The 27,756-nt window shown below is 42.9% G+C and overlaps 1 long non-coding RNA gene across 2 annotated transcripts in view; it reads left to right on the forward strand.

Moving 5' to 3' along the window:
• Window positions 1-24,284, forward strand: part of LOC144333301 (uncharacterized) — a 103,868-nt gene extending 79,584 nt beyond the window's left edge. Inside the window, exon 4 of one of the 2 annotated variants that reach the window (XR_013401846.1) lies at window positions 19,537-24,284. This is a non-coding gene — a long non-coding RNA (uncharacterized LOC144333301). Of the gene's footprint in view, window positions 1-18,962; window positions 19,398-19,536 lie in introns of those variants that run through there. The other variant, XR_013401847.1, reaches the window with a different exon arrangement.
• Window positions 24,285-27,756: the final 3,472 nt, after the last annotated feature.

Genomic DNA, 27,756 nt, shown 5'->3' on the forward strand with positions numbered 1-27,756 from the left:
AGTCAAAATGCATTTAATGCCTTGATAAAACCAATAGCTTTAAAAATTGTTAAGTTGAACCATTCATGTCCAGATGCTCCTCAACTTATGATCGGTCACATCCTCCTTGTAAAGTTGAAAAATCTTAAGTCAAATCATTGTAAGTTGGGGACAAACTCTATGTAACAGTAGGACCTCAAATGTTATTTTGCTCAATGTTGTTTCATCATAACGTCGATGAGAAAAAAGAATCAATTCCTGCTGGGCCACTGTCTGTGTGGAGTCAGCACATTCTCCCCATGTCTGTGTGGGTTTTCTCTGGGGACTCCAATTACTTCTCATATCCCCGAGCTGTGCACATGGGGTGAACTGGTGTGTCTGCATGGTCCCAGTGTGTCCAGAATTGGTGGGTTGTTGGTCTCACTGACTTCAAGAATGAAGCTGTGGACCCTCACAGTGAGTGTTATAGTTCTCAAAGATGGTGTGTCCAGAGTTTGTTCCTTCAGATGTTCAGATGTGTCTGGAGCTTATTCCTTCTGGTGGGTTCATGGTCTCGCTGTCAGGAGTAAAGCTGCAGACCTTCATGGTGAGTGGTACAGCTTTTAAAGGCAGCGTATCTGGAGTTGTTCATTCTTCCCGGTGGGTTCGTGGTCTCGTTGGCTTCAGGAGTGAAGCTGCAGACCTGCCCGGTGAGTGTTACAGCTCATAAAGGCAGCACGGACCTAAAGAGTGAGCAGCAGCAAGACTTATTGCAAAGAGCAAAAGAACAAAGCTTCCACAGCGTGGAAGGTGACCCAGCAGGTTTGCTGGGGCAGCCTGCTTTTATTCCCTTATCTGACCCCACCCACATCCTGCTGATTGGTCCATTTTACAGAGAGCTGATTGGTCCGTTTTGACAGAGTGCTGATTGGTGCGTTTACAATTCTTGAGCTAGACACAGAGTGCCAGTCAGAAAAGTTCTCCAAGTCCCCACCAGATTAGCTAGATACAGAGTGCTGATTGGTACACATACAATCCTCCCGCTAGATATAAAAGTTCTTCAAGTCCCCACCAGACTCAGGAGCCCAGCCAGCTTCACCCAGTGGATCCCGCGGACGGGCTGTAGCGGAGCAGCCAGCCAGTCCCCAGCTGTGCACCGGCACTCCTCAGCCCTTTGGTCAATGGGACCAGGGCCACGGAGCAGGGATCGGAGCTCGTGGGAGGCTCTGGCCTCTGGAGCCCGCCGCAGAGGGGAGCTCAGACATGGCGGGGTGCAGGTCCCAAGCCCTGCCCCGCAGGGAGGCAGCTAAGACCCGGCAAGAATTTGAGTGCAGCACTGGTGGGCCAGCACTGCTGGGGGACCCCGGGCAACCTCCGCAGCTGCTGGCCTGGGTGCTAAGCCCCTCACTGCCCTGGGCCTGGTGCACCGGGCGGCTCTGTGTGCGGGGCCCATGAGCCCGCACTAGCGGGAACTCGCACTGGCCCACGAGTGCCTCCACGCAAGCAGAGGGAGGCAGCTCCGGCCTCAGCCAGGCAGAGAGGGGCTCCCATGGTGCTGTGGCGGGCTGAAGGGGTCCTCAAGTGCCGCCAGAGTGGACGCCGAGGGCAAGGAGGCACTGAGTGAGGGCTGCTAGCACGTTGTCACCTCTCACCAGCGTGAGTGAATGTGGGTGTGTGAGAGTGCACCCTGTGATGGAACCGTGTCCTGTCTAGGGCTGCTTCCCACCTGGCACCCTGAGCTGCTGTGATAGGCTCCAGCCATCCTTGGCCCTGAGCTGGAATAAAAGGGTAAACAATTATCTTACTTATTTTTACCAATCTTTCTTAAGTGTATATACAGCTCCCATTTATTTCCATGTTTAATATTAGAAGTGTTTTGGTCTTCATTCGGAAGTTTGGTGAGGTTTTCGTTCCTGGAAATATGCCATAGGAACTAAACTCTTGTTTACATCAATTAGCTTGCGGTAAAATTGGTAAAGTTGCAGTTGCCAAAACCTACAGATGACCTTAAGAGAGCACTTAATGTATATTCATTTGCTAGGGCTGCTTAATGTGCACCAGAATACCACACACCCGGTGCGTGTAACAACAGAAACTTACTTTCTCACAGTCCTGGAGGCTGGAAGTCTGAGATCAGGGTGTCAGCAGGCTTGGTTTCTTGTGAGGGCCGTGGAGAAAGGATCTGTTCTAGTCTTCTCTCCTTGGTTTGTGGATGGCTATCTTCTCCCTGAGTCTTCACGTTGTCTTCCCTCTGTACGTATCTGTGTCCGGATTTTCTCTTCTTATAAGGACACCAATTGTATTGAATTAGGGCCCATGCTAATCACTTCATTTTAACTTGATGACCTCTGCGAAGACCTTATCTCCAAATAAGGTCACCTTCTGAGGTACTGGGATTTAGAATGTTAATATATGAATTTTGGGAGAACATAATTTAACCCGTAAGTACATATATGGTTATATATGTGTGTGTATATATGTGTATTTGTGTGTATACATGTGTTTAGTATATATACATATACATATACATGTCATAGGCATGTATACACACACACACAAACTCAATCCTCAAAACAAGCATTTGAGGTAGGTACCGTAATTATTTGCCTTTCAAATACGAGAAAAATGAGGCACAAAAAGGTTAAAGAACTTGGGCAGTGCCTCACAGCTACAAAGTTCTGGAGCTAAGATCTGAACCCTGGAAACTGGCTCCTAAGATTGTGACAAGGTTCACAGAACAGTGAGCTTTCCTAGCAGCACATGGTAAGACATCAATAGAATGCAAAGGGTGAAAAATCAGGGATTTATTCTACTGAGTTTAGAGCATCTAGTTTTCCAAATATGTTGCAGCACTTCAGAAGCAAGATGTGGCTTGGAAAATCTCATCTGCTTGGGGTACTTACTAGAATTCAGTTATGGCCTGACCCAAGCAGTAGCCCACAGGGCATCTGCACTGACCTTCTGTCTTGCTAGCCTGGGCTGCCAGATATCTGTGCACTCAGGATCAGCTGGCTGTCATGTACATGCCCAACCCTACGTATTTCTGAAAATAAATAAAAGCAATGAGGAGTCATTGTTGACCCAAAGTGTAAAGATCCCATTTGGGACATGGTGACTGAGGTCATGGGGTAAGAGAAGTGTGGCCTTCGCCTGGTCCAGGTATAGGATCATAGACAGAGGTTCATGTTCTCTCCTTCTACCAGTGGGTGACTCTTCCTTCAGAATACCATCAGGACGGCAGGAAAGAAAGTGCAAGCCACTAGAGATATGACACTTTAGGCTACAGTCTGCTCCCCAGTTGTCTTTCTAACCTTGGAGATGCTATGTGACCTCACTGTGTTTCAGTTTCCTTATAGTGATAACTTGTGACTAGGTCATTTGTCTGTTGAAGAGTCTTTGTTGAGGGCCATCCATGTGGTGGGCGTTGCAGGGCACACAAATCTAAAACACAGAGTGTCTGATGGTTAAGAGCATGGTCTTGGAGTCAGCCTTTGTAAGTTCAAATCTCAACATGGAAACTGATAAGCTTCCACCTTGGCAAGTTACTACATTTATCTGTGTCTCAGTTGCCTCATCTGTAAAACAGAAATCCTAATAGTAACAACCTCATAGAGTTGTTATGAGGATTTAACAAGTTAATGTTTGTAAAGATTTACAGCCACGATTGGCACAAACATGCTAAGTGTTTATTAAATAACAATCTCTGGCTTTAAATAATTTACCCTGTTGTTAGGTTGAAAAGACGTATACTGATGGAGGGAGACAAAATTGCTAAACCGAGACCGTAATGTTCTAGGAAAGAGCATGAAGTGGCGGTCTGGAAGAGTCATGGGGACTCATAGAACAGAGAGAAAAAGCTATTGGGTGTTCACTGTGTGCCAGGCACCGAACTAAGGACTGTGCATGCATTTTCTCTTAATCTTCAAACAATCTTTGATTGGATAATGGCCAATATTGTCTTCCCCATTTTACAACTCAGAAAACATGTCTTCCCCATTTTACAACTCAGGAAACAGACTTCAGAGAGGTCAGGCATGTCATTCAACGTTCTGAGTGGCAAAGCTGGGATTTAGGAGGAGGGGGTGGGTTAGGTGGCAGCTGAGTGCCCCAGGTTGTGGGCAGGCACCTGTTGGCCAGACACTAATGGCTGGACTGTGGGTCTGGACATGCTCCTGCATTTTAAAGAGTCCTGAACCAGATGCTCACATTGCCCCCTTTTGAAACCCCCTTTAGACCGAGGGGTCCTCAGCAGGTCTCACTGTGTTGCTACTGGGATTGTGCTCACTGCCGCAGCAATAATCCAGTGTCAGTATTTTATGCAGTGATTTGATTAGACTTTGTTCCTGAGGCTTTAAAAGAAGAGCACATTTTTAACATAAATAAGTAAGTGTTTTGGCTTGGTGATATTAACCACACTTGATGCAGATGAGGCTTTCCTTGAAGAGTGAAAGAATGATGCTCCATGCTCATGAATTTCTGAAGTCAGTTACATTTTCATTAATTGGTTTTGCTTCCCCTTCTTTTGGCCTTCTCTTAACATAGAAAATAAAATCTGGGGTTAGGCTTCTCTCACTGATGGATGGCACCCAGGGGCAATACAAGCACTTTTCATTCATCTACTTTGTTTTTCCAGAAGTCTCTGAGCAGCCATTACATAAGTCTAAGGGACCCAGGTTCAACTTTTATTTGTGGGACAGATTCTTTACGTTTGTTTATTTCACCTGAAAATCTAACCCAGAGGTAATGTTTCAGGATATTGACCTTTAAACACGATGCTTCTTTTCCATGCCTAACAATAAAAACTACCTGTACAATTATTATCATTATTATTTTTTGAGACGGAGTTTTGTTCCTGTTGCCCGGACTGGAGTGCAGTGGCATGATTTCGGCTCACTGCAACCTCCACCTCTGGGGTTCAAGGGATTCTCCTGCCTCAGCCTCCCAACTAGCTGGAATTATAGGCACCTGCCACCATGCTTGGCTAATTTTTGTATTTTTAGTAGAGATGGGGTTTCACCATGTTGGCCAGGCTGGTCTTGAACTCCTGACCTCAGGCGATCCACCTGCCTCGGCCTCCCAAAGTGCTGGGATTACAGGCGTGAGCCACCATGCCTGGCCACCCCTACAATTAAGCAGTTACTGAATGTTTAACATATTCCAGGGACCCTATTAAGGAGTTCTCACGTATAATCTCACTTAATTCTTCCAGTAACCCTGTGAGCTAGATGGTGTGTTAATCTCTATTCAGCAGATGAGGAGACTGTGGTTTAAGGAAGTTAGGTACCGGGCATAGAGTCACAGGGCCAGTGGCTTGTTGAAATGAAATTCCAACCCCATCCTTCTGCCTTAGGAATCAAATTCCTAAATCTGTAAATGCAGCTCTAGCAGCAAGTGGGGCTTACCTTCTGGAACAATTCATGTAACACAATGTTGTATGTTTGGGGTTCCAAAGCAAAGGAGGTGGGCCCATCTCAGCTCAGAGGCTTTGGAACATCCACCACAATGCCCAGAACCAGCACCAAGGCACAGTGATGTATCACATGACCTGACTGGCCAAATGGCCAGCAAACGAAGCTGGGAGCTTTTAGTACATCACAGCTGGAGGAATCACCTGAAACCATCAGTTCTTACGCACACTGCCTTCCCGCTCGGCTACCTTTCCCAGGTGTGAGTTGACTCCAAGTGGAGTGGTGGTCACCTGGTCCCTCTTTGTCTGGGCTTTCCCTGTTTTAGTGCCGCATGTCTCACTCCCTAGGAAACTCCTCAGTTCTCTGCAAACTGGGAATATTTCTTACTTTTCCTTTAAGAGAGAGTTCAAAATCACTAGTCTGGGGGTCTACCTCTTGTTATCAATCCAACCTCCTGCTTTTCCTTGTTGCACACTGTGTCAATACTGACCAGCTGGCTAGAGCTGCCCACTGAGAAGACTCCTACATTGATCAAACTCTAGCCAGGCTCCTCTGAGCCCCCTTCTCAACCAGGCCTCAACCTTGGTCTATAAAGACTTGATAGACACTAACAGAGTTTCTGACAGGTCAAGGCTGCATTCCCTAGGGTGACCCCATTCCCCCTTAAACATCCTGCCTGAGAAAACTCAAGGCTGCCAAAAGAATTTATGTTTGTTCTAGCCAACACCCAAAGATATGGCCCCTGTCTCCCAGCCTCTGTGGGAGGCTAGGAGACTAATTCTGATAGTGCCAGTTAGCACACTCAGATGGGTTTCACATGGGCTTAGCTCCTGTTCCCCCTTTTTGTAATTTTTAACTTCCCTGACTCTGCTGAGTCCCTGCTCAAACCCCTCCCTATTCCTTCCTGCTCCCTTCATAACTCCCAGTCACCTCTGTATAAATTAAGTTGCGTTCCATTCATGCTGTACTTTTTCCTATTGGAATAATATATTACTGATTAAAATCTGTCCTTACTACTCCCACCAGTGTCCAGCTTTACATTCTTCCAGTGTTGCCCCCAGTGCCTGCCTCCATTGTCCCCACAACACGCACATAGGATCCGGCTTGTAAGGTCCTGCTTCATCCCCATGGGTCTGCAGTGCGTGCTTCACCTCTGTTCAACCAGTTCCAGCTCTTGATGGCCTTTCTTTGACTTCCTGTGGCATTTGTGTTTGGCATGTCTCTCTGGGAAAAAAAGATACGCCATGTCATATTGCTTTCTCTGCAGACATTCTATTTCTGCACCTAGTTTTGGTCTCTTGAGGGCAAGAACAATGTCTTGTGGCTCTTTGTATATCCAAGGCCTCAAGAAGGCTTGAACAACAGCAACCAAACTGTGTGTTGTCAGTGATGACTTATAGCAGGTGACTATCCAGTTCTTGGGTTACCTACCTTCCTTTAGAAAACAAGGACTCTGTTTTTTAAGAACTGTCAGCCCACAGGAAGAGACATACAGATACACACACACACACAAAATCACAGGAGAGATATTTTATATATATATGTATTTTTTATATATATATATATATCTTATATGTGTATGTTATGTGTATGTATAAGTGTGTATACATATATATGTATATATACGTGTGTGTGTGTGTGTATATATATATACACACACACACATATATATATAATGGGACTTTAGAAGGGTGATCCTATATGCATGTTGAGGCATGGGGGTGATGGAGGCAGGCATTGGAGGCAACACATGCAGTATATAAAGCTGGACACAGGTGATAGTGGACAGATTTTAGTGGGTGGTTAGCATAATGAAGTAGCTAAGAGCACAGTCTTTGGAGTTACATTGGCCTGGAATTTCATCTTTTTAAAAAAATCATAGATGAGTTTACTTCCCTTCTCTGAGCCTCATTTCACCAGCTGTAAAATGAGTATATCACATTCTTCAGTGAGTGATGGTAGTTGTGAGGATTAAATGTCACGATAGTACATGCCACATGGGAAATGCCAGTAAATGGAATCAATGTAAAACATCCACCTAACCACACAAAACATAACTGGGATAGATAGTTACAAACATGTGAGATTTGAAGGAAGAAAAGGAAAGGAAAGGGAAGGGAAAGGGGTGAAACAGAAGCTGGAGCAATTAAAGTCTCTAGAACTTAGGTCAGGGGATCTGGAAAGACTTGGAAGATTAGGTTGGAAAAGGAAAAGGAAAATTGTCTTTAATTTATTGGGCTTCTATTTTGTGCACTAGATATTTTGCATACTGCGCTTCTTTTGCATATTGCGCTTCATTGAATTCTCAGAACAATGCTGTAAGATATGGTATTCATCCCGTAACTTACAGATGTTGACACTTTTGTGTGGTCACAGAGTTAATAAGAGGCAGAGCTGAGAAGGACCCAAGCCTCTCTCATTCCAGAGGCCTGTTTTCCTCATTTGGCTAACTTCCCTCCTTCACCCAATTAGGAGTGTGCCGGTACATTAAAAACTTTGAGCTTTCTTTTCAGCTCCAAAACAATTGCTCTATCTTCTCTGATTAAAAAATCTGAATGGGGCTGGGTTAAGACACTGGCTTCTCCCTGGAAGCCCCTCTAACCTGCTTTGAATATATTGGCTTGTACAAATAAAAGATATGTTTGACTGTAAGGAACAGAAATCCCACTTAAAGTCATTTAAACAATGAGGAAATTTACTTTTCCTTGTAATGGAAGAAAGGAGTTAGGGAAGCTTCCAGACACAGTACCTTAATCCCCTCGACTATGGCTTTGTTTCTCTGCCAGTCTTTGAATTCCCCCATAGGCTTTATGCAAATATGGGCTTTGTCCTAAAGGGGGCTGCCCTCAGGATTTCAAGAGGACTTCTATTAACAAACAGCTGGGACAAGTGGCTGCTTCAGTCTATGTGAGTGAAAGAAAGATCTCTCCCTCACTCATGGACCAAATATTCCTTTTCTTCAGTCTGATTGGGCCAGTTTGTTTGTAAGTCCAATCCTGGACCAATAGCAATCAACAAGGGTAGTGCTCTGTACTAATTGGCTCAAGCCAGAGTACCTAAACCAATCAGGGGAAAAAAGGATAGGATTATTGTGATAGGCGGATGCTAGTCAGGACTCGTATCTGTAGTCAGGACTGGTACATAGACTAGTGTGAAGAGAAGCAAAATTCTAAATATGTCACATCTAGTACAGTATGGACATGACCAATCAGAATGAGTACTCGCCTTTAACAACCAGTGTAAGTCTGTTGTGAATTAGCTGATTATCAATCCTGAATATTTAATCACAGTGTGAGTTTTCATAAGGAGGAAGAAGGAAGAATGAATCCTGGATAGGCATCCAACAGTGCCTGCTAAGTCTTCTACGTGTCTACCTGAGTGTTAGGCTTAATGGACAGCTAAGATAATCCCCAGTGTCAGTTTTCTAGTCTGACAGCTCAGTGTCTTTGGCCACAGTGATTAGGCAATCTTTATTTGTAACTTGCCCTTTAAGTTGGTCTCATCTGAAAGGTGAGCCTACATTTCACCTGACCCACTCAACACCAACTCCCTCCTATGTATAGGGATGTCATAGCAAGTTAATTCAAGTTACATCTCCGTTGATGGCCAGGGCAAAACACATAGGCCAAGCAAGTAAACCTAGGCTTTGCCTAGAGTGATCTCCCACGCCAAGTAAAAGTTTTAAGAAGTCCCTAACCTGTCTTTTCTTTGGTTTACTCAGTCCTTACAAATTCTAATTGGGAGCATAGGCAGCTTAAGCCGGTGGAAGGTCTGATTACAGAGGCTTTTGAGAGATGTGCAGCATCACTTTCAAATGCAGGCAATAACCCAAATTAGATTATAGAGGGATATCTTGTAAAGCCCCTAATATTTGTAGATAGGCATGATTAATTATGGGCTTATCAATTATTTGCGCTTAGTTCTTTGCTTTGAAAGTGTTTATGGTGGCTTAATACTAGTGTGTTCTGCCAACTACTTTAACCTTTCCCCAGAAATCTTGTTTGCATTAATGATTCGGACTATCAATGCCAAGTCTGAAATAATAGGGTTTTGGCCTATTCCTGATTCTGCAAGGAAGACTGAAATCTTATGTGTTCATCAAGTCAGTCTTTCATTGGACACACAAAAGACTGGTCTTTGAGTGCTATTGTTTGGGAAGTCACCTGGAAAGGTGAGGCTTTTTTTTTTTTTTGATATAATTAGTTTTGAAGGGGAAAAGTCAAAATTTGATCTTTCAGATATATATTTTTATTTTTCAATTAAGAAGTATAATTTATACATTTATGATGTACAGTATGATGTTTTGATATATATACATATACATCTTGGAAAGGCTAAATTAAGCTACTTAATATATGCATTACTTCACGTGTTTATTTTGTGTGTTGAGAACGCTTATGTACTCTCAGCAATTTTTTTTTTTTTGAGACGGAGTCTCGCTCTGTCGCCCAGGCTGGAGTGCAGTGGCCGGATCTCAGCTCACTGCAAGCTCTGCCTCCCGGGTTTATGCCATTCTCCTGCCTCAGCCTCCCGAGTGGCTGGGACTACAGGTGCCCACCACCTCGCCCGGCTGGTTTTTTGTATTTTTTAGTAGAGACAGGGTTTCACCGGGTTAGCCAGGATGGTCTCGATCTCCTGACCTCGTGATCCGCCCATCTCAGCCTCCCAAAGTGCTGGGATTACAGGCTTGAGCCACCGCGCCCGGCCAACTCTCAGCAATTTTTAAGTACATGCACAACATATTGTTATTAACCGTAGTCATGATGTATGATAGATCTCTTGAATTTATTTGTCTTGTATAACTAAAATTTTGGGTCTTTGACCAATATCTCTCCAATCCTCCCAACCCCCAGCCTCTGGTAACCTCCATTTTACTGTTTCCTTGAGTTTAACTCTTTCACATGCCATGTGAGTGATATCATGCAGTACTCGCCTTTCTGTGTCTGGCTTATTTCACTTAACCTAATGTTCTTCGTGTTTATTTATGCTATTCCAAATGACAGGATTTCCTTTGTTTTTAAAGGCTGAATGGTATCTTATTGTGTGTATATACCACATCATCTTTGTCCATTTGTCCACTGATGGACACTGGTTGGTTCCGTACCTTGGCTAACATGAATAGTGCTATAATAAACATGGGAGTACAGATATCTCTTTAACATTTCACCTGACCCACTCAACACCAACATACTGATTTCATATCCTTTGGATGTATACCCAGTAGTGGGCTTGCTGGATCATATGTTAGTTCTATTTTTAATTATTTTGAGAAACCTTCATACCATTTTCCATAATGGCTGTATTAATTTACATTCCCACTAATGGCATCAGCATACAAAGGTTTCCTCTTCCCTACAGACTTCCCAACACTTATCTTTTGTCTTTTTAACAATAGCCATTCTAACAGGTGTGAGGTAATAGTTCATTTTGGTTTTAATTTGCATTTTCCTGGTGATTAGTGATAGTAAACATTTTTTCATATACTTATTGACCACTTGTATATCCTCTTTTCAGAAATGTCTACTCAGGTCCTTTGCCCATTTTAAAATCAGGTTATTTGTTTTCTTACTGTTGAGTTGTTTGAATGCCTTAGATATTTTTATTTTTACTCCCTTATCAGCTGTGTGGTTTGCAAATATTCTCTCCCATTCTGTAGGTTGTCTCTTCCCTCTGTTTATTATTTCCTTTGCTGTGTGGAAGGTTTTTAGTTTGATGTCATTCCATTTGTCTATTTTTGCTTTTGTTGCCTGTGCTTTTGTGGTCATATCCAAAAAAATCTTTGCCCAGCTGTGTCGTGGAGCTTTATACCCTTGTCTCTGAGATACATTAAATGAACACACAGAGGAGCAGTTTGCACAATCTGAATGTAAACAGTGAAATCAGTCAGGAGAAAAGTATCCTCAGGACTGGCAGTGTGGCCAAGTGGGAGGAGTGCTGAAATACATGGAAACCTGAGTTCTGTTCCTTGTTTCGCACTCGTTAGCCATGTGACCTTGAACAAGTCACATAGCTTTTCTGGGCTTTAGCCCAGTCTCAGTGTTCTCACTAGACCAGCAGTGGCAAACATACATGCCCACAGGAACAATACAGAAAATACATGTGAATAAAGAGGCCTGGGAAGGAAACACAACAATGAAACAGCCAACAAAACCCCAGCTTTAATATGAGGCTAAGGGGCTATAGGGAATGGTGGGGTCTGTGGCAGAGCACAGCTCATTCACAGGGGGTATTCCACTGAAGCTGAACACAACCTCTATGTGGCCAGATCTGATTTTTCTTTTAAAGAGAAGCCAAAAAATCCAGATTTTATGTGAAATGTATTATTTGTTAAATATTGGGTGAAACAATAAACCCTATAAACTCTGTGAACAAAATGACATGTTTTTCCTGGGCTGAATTCAGCTTGGGGTTGCTAATTTGCAACCTCTAGACAAGACAAACTGAGAAATATGTTTTAGGTATGGAATGCTGTGGCTCTGTGAGTTTAAGGCGAATGTCTCCTTGAAGTCACGCCATCTCAGAGTTGGAAGAGGTCTTAGCAGGTGTCTGATTTGTCTCTCAGACACCTCTCACACTATCCCTGACATTTGTTATTTAACATCTGGTAGCTGTTCCACAGGATGGACTTTTCTGCTGGAGGAATGGACTCTGCTGCAGGAAGCGCTTTCTTGTATTGAGAAGAAACCCTTTGGCCAATGTCTTCTCTTATTGATCATAATTCTGTTGTCTGGAGTAATACAGAATACATCTTTGGTCTCTTGGGGCTTTAGATGTGGACAAGCCTGCTCCTGTTCCCCCGCACAAGCCCAAGAGCACTTCTCTGGGGATAGTCAGGACTCAGAAAGGTCTTAGAACCCAGAACCTTGGATGAGCTACAGAAAGTTTCCTAAATGAGAATTCAAACAAAACCCCTTCTACCGTTACTTCATGCCATGGGGGAATACAACTTTGGGTTATTTCTGATGGAGTCAAATTTCCCTCCCTTGGGGGAAAGGGGAGGAAGCTGGGCAGTATGGATGGCAGATCCACAGCTAGCCTCTTGGGAGGCATGAGGGAAGCTGGGCTGGTCATGCCCCCTTCTGAGGGTCACCACTGGTGGATCTTTGTTCTCTAGGACAAGTCAAAATGGGGGAGTCTTTTTGTCTCAGAAGGGTAGCACTGGGACTGTGTCCACCTCTCACCTCAAGTGTAACCTTAGAACATTTCTGCCTCGCACAGGACAGAGCCTGGAATCACTTTCTCGTACTCAGTGTCTTCCTATGCTCTTGCATACAATAGCAGAGATGAGGGTTTTTCCAGCTGGAGGGAGGTGGGTGAAGTTTCTGCCACCTGTGACTGCACACGTGTAGTTCAGGGACTGCACGGGAGCCAGTGTCCAGACAGTGGAAGCAGACTGTTTCAGAGAAGTGGAGGGGCTCAGCTTCTGTTCAGAGCTGTTCTGTGGGGGGTGAAATACTTCTTTCTAAATGTGACTCTGCATTATAGTGGAGTCTTCATGACATATTACGGGGATAATCTTTCAGATGCTTTGTGATTCGACCCATAAGGCCAGAACAGGGAAATTAACTAGGTGTAATAAATAATATAGAATCTGGTGAATATTTAGGTTGTGGTAATGATGATAAATCAGGTTTGAAATGTTCCTTGAGGAGATTGTGAGATTCTGAGAAATGAAGCCAGGAAGATTGATTAGAACCTATTGCTGCTCAGAAAATCTACTGCAAAAAATACAGGGAGGTATTGCTAGGCTAATAGGAAAGGTGAATACAATCCACCTTGGCCTCTAAAAACCAAATGGGTGTAATCAACAAATGTCATTGCACTTATGGGCTAATGCATAGGAGAGCAAAAGACCCCTCAAAGCACCGGAGAGTTTGATCTGTAATACAAAGAAAACACATCAGGCTTTCTGTATGGTCATAATTACAACGAAGCCTCATTTATTTACTTATTAATTTGTTTGTTCATTTATTTATCTGTCTGATTTCAAGGAATGACCCCTATTGAAGAAATAAAGATTATGTTCTTAAGAGTTTGTGTCACTAAAATCTGTTCGTAGGGGCCACATACGGTAGGTACTTAAATAATGTCATTTGGTTCATTGTAATTTTGTTATAACATTGATGAGAAAAAAGAACAATTCTAGGCGGAGTCACTGTGTGGAGTTGGCATGCTTTCCCCATGTCTACATGGGTTTTCTCTGGGGACCCCAGTTTCCTCTCACATCGCAAAGCTGTGCATCCCCAAGCTACATGATACCGGCGTGAGTGCGTGTGGGTGTGTGTGAGTGCGTCTTGGGATGGAACACGGTCCTGCCCAGGGCTGGTTTCTGCCTGACATCCTGAGCTGCTGGGATAGGCTCCAACCACCCATAACTCTGAACTGGAACAAGTGGGTCCATCATTATCTTACCTGTTTTTATTAATCTATCTTTAAGTATATATAGTTCCCATTTATTTCAGTGTTTAATATGAGAAGTGTTTTGGTCTTTGGAAGTTTGGTAATATTTTTGTGACCAGAAATAATGCCATAGGATCTTAACTGTTGTGTAATGTTAATTCACCTACGGGAAAATTGGTTTCTTTAAACACTGTTTTGCTTAAAGTCGTAGTTTCCAAGAACCTAGAGACGATGGTCAGTGAGAACTTTACTGTACTTGTTTCTCAGCATCTGGTGTGAAGATTCATATCTTACATTTGATACTGAAGCTGTACTGAGTGGGGGGATTATGTTAAATGCTTTAGTGATAAATCATCCCTTTCCTTGCAAATCTGTCCAACTTGATTGATGAACTTAACAGTAATGTAAAATATCAAAGCTTTTGGAAATTATCTGGGAAGGGAGTAGCCCTAATTGTGTGGTATTAAAAAAAGAGGCAGAAAAGCCTTGAGCATTTGTGAGTAGAGGAGGAAGCATAAAGAATGAAAATGTGGGGAGAAAGCTGTAGTTAATTGTCAGCGGACCAGGGGTAAATTTGTGATACAACAGAGAGAAGATAGGCTTTAGGCTCAGATTGACCTGAGTCCACAGTGAGCTGTGTGACTCTGGGCAAATTATTTGACTCCTCTGAGCCTCAATTTCTGCCTGGGCAAAATTCTTGTATCTTGGGACAATTGAAGGAGATTATGTATGTCAGTGCCTTGTGCTGAGTATGACACATGTTGGCCCCTTTCTCCTCACCTGGTGGCCTTCTAAATCTCCACATTCACCTCTGTGATGGTTAATTTTATGTGCCAATTTGGCTGGTTTATGGGATTCCTAGACATTTAGTTAAATATTATTTTCTGTGTGCCTGTGAGGCTGTTTGGATGATTAACATTTAAATCAGTGTGATCAAGTAAAGCAGATTGCCCTCCCTACTGTGGTGGCCTCCTCCATCAGTTGAAGGCCTGAATAGACTAAAAAGATGGACCCTGCCCCACGTCAAAGAATTCTTCCTGCTTGACAGCCTTCAAACTGGGACGTCGGCTTTTTTCCTGCCTTTAGACTCAAACCAAAACATCTCTTCCTGGGTCTGGAGTACTGGCCTTTGGGCTAGGATAAAACCATTGACTCTCTGGTGTCTCCGGCTTGCTGCCTCACCCTGCAGATCTTGGCATTTGTCAGTCTTCATAATTATGTGGGCCAATTCTTTATAGTAAATTTTTTCTCTCTCTGTCTATATATATATATATATATATATATATATGAGATTTATAAGTATATCATATTTATAAATACACACATATATAAGTGTATCCTATTGGTTCTGTTTCCCTGGAGAACTCCAATACAACCTTGTTCAGTCCCTTAAACATAATGAGCTTTATTATTTGTTGGTTAATACACAGAGCCTGGGAGCCAGAGAGCATACTCCAAAATCTAGATGACGGGCAGGCAACCTTACACTGCTGTCTGAGCTCTTCATCTGGAACCTAGGGCCTTTTGTGGGAGCTCGGTGGAGCAGCATGCTGCAGGGAAGGTGTACAGTGCAAGACAGATTCTTCAGTCTTCTCCCACACATGTGCACACACGGCACCGCATGCCAGGCAGAGCTGGGTTTGTGTGTGTTCCAGCATCTTCCCTTTTTTCTTTCCCCCTCCCAAAGTGAAGAGAGCTGATGGTGGCAAACCAGGTTCCAAATTAAAAACGAGAGACTTAAGAAGTGTTTCTTTCTTCCTCCTTTTCTTAATGTGAAGTATGAATTAGAAATGCCAATTTTGTGTAAATTATCTGATTAAACACGACATCCGTGGGCTCAATGGTTAGACTTGCCAAGAAACACAAGGCAAGCTGGTAATCGTTTTCCTAATTTACTCGAGGATAAATAATGCAGGAAGCTCATCAGATAGGTCTGCAGATAGATTTGAATGAATTAGATCCTCAGTGCTTTGGAAGTGGTGATGAAGGAGGAAAAATATTGCTACGAAACTGGTTTAACTGCTAGAGAAATTTGGAACTGCAAAAAGCCACGTTAAAAATCACATCACAGATTTGTCTTCAGCCAAAAAAGGAAGTGGAGAGTTAAAGAAAAACTTCTCTCTCAGACTTGGTTCTATTAATCAGCTTCCATACTGGGCAGTCTGTTTAAAGTTTGGCCCATTAAGGTTATTGTGCGCTAATGAGACCCTTCCCCAATGGGCCATCCTGGTGTGTGGCTGCACTGTTTGACAGGAAGTAGATTATCATAAGAAGGAGTCTCGTAGATGAACAGTGGTATGTCACCGCAAGAGTTTCTAAAAATATGCCTGCTGTCTTCAATTGGCTGCAAATTACCAGTGATTGAAGGCATCAGGGGTATTTTATGACAGATAAATATGCAGTTAAGACGCCTGCTATTCCTGAAAGGGGATGGAATGGACAACTACCTTTGGAATGTGTTTTGTTCTCAAACATTTCCCTGACTGAATCACCAGATTGCAGCCCTGAAATCTTTCTACTGGTTACTTCTTTAAGGTGTAAAGGGGTAAAACCATGATCACCCATGAAAGTCTGAGAACAAATTCATTGATTAGCTCTGTCATCAGATGGGTCCTGAGGGAATGGCATGAATGTGAGACCATCACAGTATCTCATTATCTTCCCTCTCTTCTCCATTCCTTTCTTTTCTCCCTCCCTCCCTTCCTCCTTTTTTCCTTTCCTTCTGCAAATATGAGTCAAACAATGTTCTAGGCTCTAATACAGCAGTGAACACCACAGAAAAAACCACTGCCCTTGTGTTACGGTGCTTGCCATTCTGTGTGTGTGTGTGTGTGTGTGTGTGTAGGGGAAGACAGACACCAAAACAAATACATATTTTTTGTTTATGTACACATAATTGTATATGTACATGCCAGATTTTTTTTTTTGCCATTTAAAAGCTTATTCTGTGATCAATCAGATATTAGAAGACTAAACTGAGGCATTTAAGGCCCCAGAGATTTTTCCAGAACTCCCCACTACCTCAAAGAGTGGTAAAAGGGCACAACTACAAATTATCTGTTGTTTGTTCTCCAAATTTATTGCCCTGGGAGACCTCTGAGGAGGAGAGTAAGATGGCAGGCTGGGGGACATGAGACAGTTGTTATTTCAAATTCTGAAAAACTCCTGAAGAACTGAAGGACCCCCTAAAGGACAAGTAGGTCTTTAATGGCAAAAACCTTCTAAGGTTTAGTTCAGGGCAGGTTGGTCCTGGAGGCCACTTGAGGCTCAGAGTCACCTTTATTTGGGTCATTGGTTCTCAAGGTATCTAGGGTAAGGTCTGCTCACCTGCCTGTCACCTAGAGGGTTAAATACCTGTTGCTGTGGAAATTTGAGTCACCTGGTGTCTTTATTTCATGTTGCTGTGTAATAAATTTCCACAAACTTAGCAGCTTTAAACAACACACATCTGTTATCACAGTGTTCGTGGATGAGGAGCCTGGGTGCAACTCGGCTGGGTCCTCTGCTTAGTTCCTTACAAGACTGTGACTAATGATAGGCTGCCTGGTCTGCATTCTCTTCTAATTGTTAGGCTGTGGAAGGATCCCCTTCCAAGTTCACTCAGGTTGCTGACGGAATTCGTGTCCTTGTGATTGTCCAGTGAGGGTCATGACTTTTTGCTAGCTGAATGCGGGAAGCTGCCGCAGCTACCAAAGACTGCCTGCGGTTCCTAGAGGCTGCCTGTAGCTCCTGACACATGGGCTTTTCCAACATGGCCTTTTAATTCATCAAACCAGCGAGGAGGATCTCTTGAGCAAGGGTCTTCTAGTAAATGGAGTCTTATATACCATAATCTAATCACAGGAAGGAGACTCTATCACCTTTACCCTATTCCATTGGCTAGAAGCGAGTCCCAGGTCCCACCCGGGAGTTATACCAAAGTGTGAATACTAGAAAGGGGGTCTGCTTTGTTTGTCATAAATGCAAGTTCCTGGGCTCACTCTGGACTGACTAAATCAGCATTTCTGGGGTGGGGCCCAGGAACTTGCATTTACTCAACTCCCCAAGTGCTTTCTTGTGCACATTTTGGTTGGAGAAGTTGAGGGAAAACATGGACTTGGGATAGCTTGAAATTCCACTAAGCAATGTGGGATACCTGGTGTTCCTTCCTGCTAGTTCTTCTGAGGGGCCCCCAAGCCAGTCATAGTGCTGACCTGAGGCCATGTGGGGATGGATCTGTGAAGCCATCTTGACAGATAGCTCAGCATCTGAGGGATGGGAGTGCATTCACAGCTCAACTGTGTGGAGTCACTTCAATGCTTGGTGGCCGTTTAAAAACACAGCCTGTCCGAGAATGTGGTCTCTAAATTCCATATCCCTGGGCATTTAAAAAACCTGTACATGAATATGTTTATAGCAGCCTTATTCATGATAGTTGAAACTGAAAACAAATGCCCTTCAGTAGTAAGGAGTTAAACTATGACACATCCATAGCATAGAACACTGCTCAGCAATAAACATGAACTATCAATACACCAATAAACTATTGATATACACAGCAACTTGGACAAATAGCTAGGAAAGCATTCTGAGAAAACACAGCCAATCCTGAGAAGTTACTGTATGACTCCACTTACACAACGTTTAGAAATGACAAATGTTAGAAATGGAAGACAGGTTTAGTGGTTGCCAGAGGTTAGCAACTAAGTGGAAGGGGTGGTGAGAGAGAGATGGGTGAGGTCATAAAAGGGCAATGCCAGGAATTCTTGGTGTTGGAACTGAACTGTCCATTACTATGATTGTGGACATGTGAACCTACACGGGTGGCAAAATTGTATAGAACTTAAAATCTGCACACAGATGGGTACAAATGAACTGGGAAATCTGCAAAAGATTGGCACATTGTGTGAATGTCAGTATCCCGGTTGTGATAGTACAGTAGAGTTTTGCAAAATGTTACCATTGGGGGAAACTGAGAAAAGTATACAAGGGGTCTTTCTGTATTGTTTCTTACAACTGAATGTGAATCTATAGTTATCTCAAAAAAATTTTAGTGAAAAAAAGTAGGGCCTGGACTTGCCCTTATTTTTGCTGGCCCTTGCCCATCTGGAGTAGGTATTTGTTAAAATTTACCTTTTCTTTCTTCCTCCACAACCCCCTCCCCCGCCGGGGGGAGGAGTTCTCAGCTTTAGATCAGTTGCTTTCCTTTTTCTACAGGAATTGTTCTCTTCAGGTGACTGCCATTCTTGGGTGAGAGCTTTGGAAAACTCAGAAATCTGAGAAACGAAATTTCTTGAGTTGGGGGTAAGTGGGACCTTGCCTCTTCTTATCCCAGGGCCATAGCCTGCAGCTTCAAAAAATCGAGAGAAAAAAACGTGACTCCAAAGGCACACCCCTTGCATAGCTTTCTCTCAGTCTCCACTGAAGAATTAGTATGTTGTACCCATCTCAAGATAGACTCACTTCTATAGCCTTATTCCACCATGTGATGACAAGGTTAGTGGCATAGTTATCCGTCTCCCTAGTTACATCAGGAAATTGTGGATTGGCCATCTGTCCCATTCCTCTCTGTACCCCTTAGCACAATGGTGTTCAATAAATGTCTGTTGAACGAATGAATGTTGAACCTGACTTCACTACTGTTCAGTTCCACTGAAGGGAGGAGAGGGGCAGACACAGTGGTTTTTCAGGAGACATGCTATGTGGCTATTCTTGTCAAGATTTATTTCTCAAGGCTGGAATCAGTGTCAACATGATAATTGTTTTTTTTCCCCTTTGATTTGCATTTCAGGAGTAAGTTCCTGCTGAGCAATTCTAAAGGAATGGTTAAGGGGAATTTGGGGCCAGAGACTTGAAGAGGAGAGTTTTCTTAGCCTTTGGAGTCGTGGCAAGCTGTCCCTTCTGATTTCTGAATATTTGGAAAAGAGTCCTGTAAGAAAAGTTGAAGTAAAGGATTGGGCCCTGTGTGTCTGACAGCCTCACCATTCTCCCCAGGCCGACTGTCTCCACCCCTCCTCTGAGCTGTTTCCAGGGGATTGACTCATCCAAGATATTTTGCAAATTCTTCCTGATTGATAGGTTGAAGCTGCACCCTATCTTCTCAGCATCTCTGTAAGGCCAGCACTGCATGCAACAAATTGCTTCATTCCTTCAAAATTTTGAAAGTTTCACTTCATGAATTCTTGAATAAAACGTCTTCAGCCAAGTGAAGAATAACAGCAGAAGTATCAACCGGCCTGTTGTCAAGGAAAGAGGGTTGGGTTGGGTCCCCAAGGATGCATCCTCCAAACATCAAAGTTTAGGTCTCTGGCCCAATCACCCTAATATCTTATCTGTGAGCACTAGCCTACCCAGGCAGTTGCACTATTTTATTTTATTTTTAATTTAATTTAATTTAATTTAATTTGCCTCAGTGGGACAGTTATTCTCCAGCTGGCAGCTTCATGTGATTAGAAGTGGAGAGGCAGGAGGACTTGCCCCTCATTACTCCCCTGGTGTTTGGGTAAAATGACATTTCTCCTCCCTCCTCACTGTGCTTCTCCTTGCATTGCTCCAGGGTGCAGGCCTGCGGGTTTCCTTACCTCGATGGCCATTAGGACCAGTGGTACCCTGGGCAGTCTGATTGGTCATAGGGAGCAAACTCTAGTGTGACAGGTTCCCGTGCATGGGGGAATGTACTTGTTCACCTTCTGGATTTATGTAGATGAGGTCCTTAATGGAGAATATGCAGTGTTATTGTAGGACAGTGATAATAATGGTGCCTCTAAGTGAAGTGTTAGGAACCCAAGTACCAGATACCCACAGTGAGCACTAGCTGGACTGTAGATCCCAGTGGGGTGGGAGAAGGAAAGGAGGCTGCCTAGAGTTGCTGTGGGAGATCTGTAAGGAAACATTATAGGTCAAATGAGCACTATGTGAGACATATGTGTGTAAGTCATGTAAAATCCTAGCATCCAGAATAATGGGGATGGGAATTTCAGGACTTGGCAGTCTCTTTTGAAAATGCCAAAGGGTGGATGTGGGGTGGGTGGCAAGCATATCTGGTCGGAAAATCTTTCTCTTTGCTCTCTGTAAATTCCCCCAAGCTTTCTCTGACACTTTGCCTGGAGATAATCTCTCTCCACCAGTCTCTGCTGACGAGCTTATTACTGTGTGCATCAACTCAGCCTGTCTCACTTCTTTGGGCTGAGTCAGCTCTGCCGCCCACTGCTTAGTCCTGACTAGGAATTTGCCAGAGGAGAGCGCAGGGCTGGACCAGCCGGTTATAGTCTTTGCTCTCTAGAGGGTCCATGGTTTGGGGATGTAAGAGAAGAGGAGGAAAGATTGAACCCCATATAATTTAAAATATTTTCTTTTATCCCTGATACATGCTTGGCTGTATCTCAAGTGTGTGTAGAGTACTGTTCTGATTAACATAATAGAAAGCTATTTAGAGGGTCACTGAATTTATAGAAACTTTTCATGATTTACATTTTTCTAATCAATAGGTGTTGAAAGGACAAGCACTATCAAGGAGGAGTGTGTGAAATTTTTAGGTATTATTGTAACAGTTTTCTGTTCTTAAAGGAGATGGGGAATGTAGGTTGAAAGCTGCCACTTTTATTTTTTTGGAATAATTTTCGGAAGTGTTTCTTGTGCTTTTAAAAATGTTTTGAACTTTAGCTTTTTTTTTTCTGACTTAGTGAAACCAATTTGAGGGTAAATAATATCACTCTGTGATATCCTTGTAACATGAGAGGAGTGATTAATCAAAATAAAGTCCCTAATGAAATAGTGGCTCTAGGCAATGATTGTCAATGGCCACCAAAAACACTGGGTGAAAGTTCGTGTGAGAGACTTTTTTTTTTTTTTTTTTGAGACGGAGTCTCCCTGTGTCGCCCAGGCTGGAGTGCAGTGGCGCGATCTCAGCTCACTGCACGCTCCGCCTCCCAGGTTCACGCTATTCTCCTTTCTCAGCTTCCCGAGTAGCTGGGACTACAGGCGCCTGCCACCGGGCCCGGCTAATTTTTTGTGTTTTTAGTAGAGACGAGGTTTCACCGTGTTAGCCAGAATGGTCTCAATCTCCTGACCTCGTGATCCACCCGCCTCAGCCTCCCAAAGTGCTGGGATTACAGGCGTGAGCCACTGAGCCCGGCCCATGTGAGAGACTTTTAATGAATGGACTAGGCTGGCATCATCTGAACCTACCACTGATTATCTCTAAAAGTTAGACAATCAGACATTCTGTGCCTTCTAGGCACAGACCCAGAATTGGGTCAGACCCAATTCTGACCCAATAGGAAGTCACAGCATTATCTATGTCATCTTGTGACTAAAAATATTGAACCTAGATATAATTAAGTTTCTAGATCCAGCTACCAGTTATATGGGAGGCAGAGGAAAGGGGAGCATGTTGGATGGCACTCCAAGGATGCATTCAGCCACTGGGCAAATGACTATTCAAATAATAAAGGGCATGGGGAAGAATGGGAGAGAAAACTTTTGGATAAATAGAGACTTAAAAGGCTAACAAAACAAATGCTATGTGTGGACTTTGTTTGGATCCTGATTTGAACCAATTAATTATAAAAATATATTTCTGAGATGATGAAAGATTAAGACAAGTTAGTAGATGATAGTAAGAAGTTCCTATTAATTTTATTAGATAATATTGTAGTGATGTTGAAAAGAAAAAAGTTCCAATTACTTAAAGATACTTACTGATATATTTATAGGTAAAATAATAAAAGTTCTAGGATTGGCTTTGAAATACAATAACAAAAAAAGGTGGTGTAGAGATGAAATCAAAATAGCAGGACTAGCCAAACATGGTGGCTCACACCTGTAATCCCAGCACTTTGGGAAACCAAGGTGGGCAGATCACTTGAGGTCAGGAGTTTGAGACCAGCCTGGCCAACATAGTGAAATCCTGTCTCTACTAAAAATATAAAAATTAGCCAGGAGTTGTGGTGGGCACCTGTAATCTCAGCTACTCAAGAGGCTGAGGCAGGAGAATCACGTGAGCCTGGGAGACAGAGGTTGCAGTGAGCAGACATTATGGCACTGTATTCCTGTCTGGGCGAAAGGATGAGACTCAGTCTCAAACAAAAACAAAAGAGCAGGATTGTTCATAATTATTGCAGCTGGGGATAAGCACCTGAGGGTTTATATCCTATTTTTTTTCTATTCGGTGACACATGCCGAAAGTCTAATTGAAACAAGTTCTAGTTTTTATTTATAGGTCTCAGAGAAATGAAGCAGAGGACATACGTCATAGAATCGGCTAGGCCTCTTATCGATGCTTTTGTTTTTCTTTAAGAATTATGTTTTGAAGGTGTCTATAAGATTAGAAGATGAGAATGCTATAGACACAGGCTTTGGCTATCTCAGGTGAGGGGAGCAAGGGTCCTGAGAAGGTGGTGGTAATGGTCAGATGGCCAAGTGCAGGAGGGCCAGTGCTAATTTAATCGAGGATAGTTGGGGGCATATTTCTTTCTAATATATTTCCTTTTTCTGCTAAACCTGAGGCTGGGCACTATGTCTCAGTTACTGACCTATCCTTAGCCCTTGCCGGAGTGGTAGTGAAAATTTTAGGCACTTAATGGCAATATTGACTTGATAAATAATTAAATTTTAATGAATTGGCATCAACTTTTTGTATGAGTGATGTAGCTAAGGTTTTAACAAATGGTTAATGCAGTGAGTAGGCTGTTCTGAACAAATCCTTAGTCTTGAGCAAACGGCCACTATTAGATGTGGAGAACATTATGCCAGATAAATATGTCATTTTCATTACGGTTAGGCACGGGGCTGTTTTTAGATGGAGTCACGGGGCTGTTTTTAGACGGAGTCACTGTACCTGCTTTTCAGCCTCATGAATTCCCATTATGATCTCCCTGGTTATAACAAACACACATAATGCTAAAGATACTACTTTCTTAGGGACAGCGTTACAGCATGGAGACACAAGATTACTTGTAAACGAGGAGACAAAAGGAGCTTCAGTAAAATTACTTCCTATCAAGTGTAATAAACATGTACAATAAGTTATTAAGTACCTTTAAGGCAGCTCCCATTAATGATCCATCGAGACAACTAAATGAGATTTTAAGTAAAATAGAGAAAGAGAATACAGATGAATGTAAAGAAAAGAGGAGAATGGAAAATGAAGAAAACAAAGAGAAGCAGATATGATGGAAATTGCCCTACCATCCTGAAGCAAGAGTGAAAGCAAATCTAATGAGTTTCTCTGCTTTCAGTTTTAAAAATAAGACACATTTCTCAAATATGAAATGTGGTCCATTATCTGTCAATGGTGTACTGAGTTGTCTTCAGGCAGCAAATATGTGCCATAAAATAAACTGCAAACTCCCCACTCCCTCCTTTTGAGGGGTGGCACAAATGTAGCCTGTTTGGAAAATTGGTTATTGATGACAGTTTTTATAGCATAACTGGAGAAATTCGTTGACAGATGTGATGTGATGTGTGTGTGTGTGTGTGTGTCTGTGTGTACGTTACAGTTCATAGATTTTATGATGAACACTTTTAACATCTCTGAAACCAAGGTGTGTGTTAGCAGGGTTTAATTAGTAGCATTTTTTTTCTTGATGAATTACAAAATTATGTAGAATATTATAATCAGCCACATCTTATATTGTAAATTTGATCTTGATGAATTATAAAATTGTGTAGAATATTATAATCAGCCATGTCTTCAATTATAAATTTGATTTATTTGAGGGGAGAGAAGGAAGAGTATAGAAGAAATGGGAGAAAATGGGATGTCCTATGTAATGACATAATTTAGAAAAACTTTTTAAAAACTTTAATTCCTACTTTTTGTTTGTATGACTATTTAGGGATAAAAGTTCCATTTGCTTATATTCCTTAGATGGATCCATGAAAATTGTTCAGTTCCTCCTTCTGAATGGTCCTTCACTTTTTTCTCTTACATTTTCTTTGCTTCTTATATACTTGTAATTTTGGCTTGCCAAGCTTCACATTCACAACTTTCCAAAAGGTGTTTATGACTTAGATCAACCATTGATTTGAGAATTAGCTGTGACAAGATATAAGGACAGCACCCAGATCTGTACCATAAGGTGGAACACAGATGCCCCTTAATATCTTCATGAATACCACTTCAGCTACACCCAAACTCGCGTATGTGTGGCCTACAAGCTGTGCTTCTGCTTCCATTTCTCACAACTGATTTTGGGTTTTCAGGGTACTTACTCATGCTAGATGCCACACAGCTGCAAAGTTCAGTTCAGCAGCTATGAGAAAAAGGGGCCTTGGCTCTGCCCCACCAGAGTGAATAGCTTTTAACCCTTTAGAGCAATTCCTTTTGTTCCTTTGCAGCTGTAGGTCTTTTAGATTTCCACTGAGAGCTGGAGACATTAACTATCATGGGCTTGGTTGGCAAGTCATCAGTCACACGGAGAGGAAGTGAAGTTGGAAACCCCAATGCCTGCCACCGTCAGGTCAGGAGGCTTGAATGTTGAGTTGTGATGTAGGCCCAGGTTTTGTGAGACAATGAGTCTCAGATGAACAGGTGATAAACCATAGCAGGGACTGGCTCAGCAATGTGGAACTGCCAGAGGGTCTAGGGGAGAGGCCAAAGGCATCTATTTGGATACTGGTTGCTGAAAATCACATGAATTTGGACAATAGATAAAGAAAGCAGTATCAGTCTCTGGCTGTATGTATCACCCAAACAACTGGCAAAAATTCAGTGAAAAATATTCATTGAGGCAGTTGAACAAAATCAGTGTATGCAAGGCTTAAGAGTTCTGGGCATACACTCATTGCAGACAGTGGATGCTTTCTAAAGCATCTAGTTTAGAAATCTAGCGATATTCATTTGTGTTCTATGCAAATGTCCTTTATACATCCATATAGTTACTGTTTCATCAGACCCAATCATTCCTCTCCAGAAACCAAACAAAATGTCACCTCCCCCTTGGAGAGATTTAGTCATTGACAGAAACATAATTTCACTTATCCAGCATGAGAAATGTTGACACTGACAAGAAGATAGTACCTTTTACCCTCAAAACTGTTTTATAGGAAACCATTTAAGCTAAAATAGCTTTTTCTTCCATTTTCTCCATTTTATCAGCAATGGCAATGATTACTCCCTTTGCTGTTCCAGTGGCCCTGCCATGTCAACCCACAGTCACAGTGCCTGAGACTGATCTGATTGATCTCTGGTTTAAAATGAAGATTAAACACACATGGGCCAGGTCTTAGGGTTGGGGCATCTGTGAGGATCTTGGGCAAAGGTTTAGTATCCTGACAAGGTTAGCTTTGTAGCTGTGAGGGGATGCTCATGCGAGGGAAACATGGAAGCTCAGTGCACTGACAGCCCCCAGACTGGGGCTGCCTCTGTATCAACACTGCGTTGAACAAAGTCACTGCAAGGAGAAGAGCTGTCCCGGGTCCTGAAAAAGGACTCACAAGAGAGCAGGAAAAAGTCAAGGAGAGTAGCAACAAAGCAGGCCATATGTCTGTGTCCCCACCTAGAGCCAGATACCTTTGTGGTTAGGAGGGCACCTTGGGAGTCCTGTTGCCTATCTTTAAATCCCAGTGCACTATACCACACTTCCTGGGCTCTGGGAACATTGGTGAGCCTCTAACTCTTTTCGAGCATCACCTGTAAAATGAGGATAATAATGATTCCTACTTCACCCGGGGCTTTGATGATAATGCACGTACATCATTTAGCTCAGTTCCTGTCACATAGTAAGTGCTCAATAAATGTTACACTAGCTTTTTATCCCTTCATCAATCATATTGGCCTTTCTCATCAGTCTGTGAACTCTGCTGGAACGAGCATTCTATCTTATTCATCATTTTACTCTTGCATCTTCCTTCACCTCTTCACAACCTTAGAACAGCCTCGAGGCAGTCTCTCTCCTTGCTTCCATAACATGGCTGTCTCCTGGTTCATCTCAGACCTCACTGGCTATTCCTTCCCGGTTTTCTTTGCTGGATTTTTCCTCCACTAGATCTCTAAATGTCAGCTTTTTCCTTGGACTTCTCCTCCCCCTTTACTCACTCTCCAAATTCTAAAATAAGTATTTTCTGAGCTGAAATCTTCTCTGGATCCCAGACTCACATAGCTTAATTTTTACGAGACACCTCTGCTCAGATGCCTCTCAGAGCAAGTTGAATTTCAGAAACTATGGGTTCAAAATCAAAATTATTTTTCCTTTTCTTCCCTTATCAAATCATCTCAGTACCTGGCTCCACTATCTGTCTAATTTCTGAAGCAGAAACTAGTAGTCTGCTTCTTGTTCTCTCCCCATAGCTAATCTATTAGCAAATCCTTGTGGTTCAGTCTCCAAGGACCTCAGAGCCAACAACTTCCCTCCACCTCTCTGCCACCACTCGAATCCAGGCTGTCTTCATCTCTCTCTCGGAATGTGCAGGAGCTCTCTAACTGTTCTTTCTGTCTCTACCCATGACTTGTGACAGTCCACTTTCCATGTGCAGACAGAGAAATCTTTAAGATAGCAATCAAATTACATCCTTACCTTGATGAAATTCATTATGATTTTCCATTGCATATAGCGTAATGCCCACGGTCCCCAAAAGGGCCTACAAAGGCCCACAGGCTCTGGCCCTGCCTATTTCTCAAGCATCCTGGCACTTGCTTCTTCCCCTCACTCCCCATTCTCCAGTCTGGTGAGCCTTCTTTACACTGGTTTCATGTCTGGAATCTTTTCATGGTCCTGCTGCTTGGAAGCCTTTTCTCCCAGCTGCCATGGCTGCTGCTCTGGCTCTCCAGATCTTGTCTTGAACGTTGTCTTCTAGTGTGGCCCACCCTTCTCCTAGTGTGTTCTGTTCCAGCCTCCTGTTGATTGCCTTCACAACACATTCCACAATTTGCAATTTGTAATTCTTTTATTTAATTGGCTTGTGTCTCTTTCTCCCAGTGAGACCCACTGAGGTATATCTGGTGCCTAGCATAATGCCTAGCACATAGTAGGACTCCACAAATCCTTGGCAATTGAGTGACTCCAACAAA

The sequence above is a fragment of the Macaca mulatta genome, chromosome 12 (assembly GCF_049350105.2).
Source record: "Macaca mulatta isolate MMU2019108-1 chromosome 12, T2T-MMU8v2.0, whole genome shotgun sequence".
NCBI lineage: Eukaryota > Metazoa > Chordata > Mammalia > Primates > Cercopithecidae > Macaca > Macaca mulatta.